Consider the following 2,218-nt stretch of genomic DNA (forward strand, 5'->3'; position numbering starts at 1 on the left):
TTTTTCTTTTCTTTTCTTTTTTTTTTTGAGACAGAGTCTCGCTCTGTCGCCCAGGCTGGACAGTGCAGTGGCGCGATCTCCGCTCACTGCAGCCTCTGCTTCCCAGACTGAAGCGATTTTCGTGCTTCAACCTTCCGAGTAGCTGGGATTACAGGCATGCGCCACCACACCCGGCTAGTTTTCGTATTTTTTTTTTTTAGTAGAGACGGGGTTTCTTCATGTTGGCCAGGCTGGTCTCGAACTCCTGACCTCGAGTGATCCGCCCGCCTGGGCCTCCGAAAGTGCTGGGATTACAGGCGTGAGCCACCGTGCCCGGCCTTGCCAGGTTGATTTCTGTCTGTGGTTCTCATGGGCAAAGATGACTCTCCTATTTACTTTGCATATTTAGGCTCTCAACTTGTCAACTGTTGCCAAGTTAGGTATTTTTGATTGGGTGGAGAGTAAGGTAAAGGAAGAATAGAAATTCTTGGAACTTTCATAAGTGCCCGGAATCTCTAGGTGTCTGTGGTTTGACCATCTTCTCAACACCTCCCCGTCCCCCCATTCAGTTGGTGCGAAGTCCTTGGCAGCGTTACATTCTTCTTTCTATTCTTATCACTACCACTCTAGTTTTGGGTTCCATGACCTAGTTTTGGGCTCCATGGATTATTTTGAGGGCCTCCTGGCAACACCCTGGGCCCTTGTCCTCCACACCCTGTCTCCACCATTTACCCCATCCTGTAAGCAGCCTACATCTAATGTTGCTGGCCCCCTGCCTAAAAAGCCCTGGAAGGTTCCTCACCGCCTATGGAATGAAGTCCAAACTCCTCACTATGACTTTCCCTGTGCCCTCCCCCATGGTTTCCTTTCTTGGTTTTTCTCCTTCATCACTTCTTCACTCATGTTTCAGCCAGATGGGACTATGTGTTACACACTGAACATTTTTCCTTGCCTTCACACCAGCTTCAAAGACATATCCTGAGCCAGGCAGAGTCTAGACAAATGTACTTAACAGAAGTCTTTCCATTGAGCACGTTCCCATCTGAATTTCACTGGTCCTCCAGCAGCCCCTAGGATCTTTTCATCCCTAGTAGCCCAATCCATATTCTGTTCGTGTTCTCAGCTGATTATCAAGTATGCCTTAGTAAAGCATTAACTGATAATTGAAGTATTAACTGATAAGGATGTAACCTAAGAACTTGCCTCATGGTTTTTGCCTTTCAAAAATATGTACTTTGGGCCAGGCATGGTGGCTCATGCTTGTAATCCCAGCACTTTGGGAGGCCAAGGCAAGGGGATCACCTGAGGTCAGGAGTTCAAGACCAGCCTGGCCAATGTAGTGAAACCCCATCTCTACTAAAAATACAAAAATTAGCCCGGTGTGGTGGCGGGCGCCTGTAATCCCAGCTACTCGGGAAGCCGAGGCAGGAGAATTGCTTGAACCCAGGAGGCAGAGGTTGCAGTGACCTGAGATTGCACCACTGCACTCCAGCCTGGGCAACAAGAAACTCCATCTCCCAAAAAAACAAAAAACAAAAAAACAAAATAAAAGGTTGGATGTGCACACTGGGTTGAAACTGTAATAGTGAAATGATAGGTAGGGAACTTGTTCTGTTGGAGCGAGGACCCACCTCAAATAAAAATAACAGAGAAGGAAGTTGAAGTCCAGGTTCTCACCTTGTTGAAGGTAAGGGACATGACCAGAACATATGGTAAGTACCAGAACCAGGGCTCAAAAACAGGGCTTTCCACCTCCAATAACTTGATGTTGCCCACTACTAAGAAAAGCACCTTGGTACTTCCTGTACCTAGATTTGTCTCCTTCCACTTCAAGATCTATATAAAATAATACTGTCTATCTCAAAAGATTGCTGTGTGAAATAAATGAGAGAGGACAAGCAAAGCATTTCACATCATGCTTGGCACATAGCCCTCAGTAATTGGTGGCTTTGCTTTATAAGGCATATCTTAAGATTTTATTATTATGTGAGTGTTAACCATAAATATTTAAAGATTTTTATTTTTTATTTTTTTTGAGACAGAGTCTATCACCCAGGCTGGAGTATAATGGCGCGATCTTGGCTCACTGCAACTGCCGCATCCCAGGTTCAAGTGATCCACCTGCCTCGGCCTCCTGAGTAGCTGGGACTACAAGTGCGTGCCACCACACCAAGCTAAGTTTTGTATTTTTAGTAGAGACAGGGTTTTGCCAGGTTGACCAGGCTGGTCTCAAACTCCT

This window comes from Piliocolobus tephrosceles, chromosome 16, assembly GCF_002776525.5.
Source record: "Piliocolobus tephrosceles isolate RC106 chromosome 16, ASM277652v3, whole genome shotgun sequence".
Classification (NCBI taxonomy): Eukaryota; Metazoa; Chordata; class Mammalia; order Primates; family Cercopithecidae; genus Piliocolobus; species Piliocolobus tephrosceles.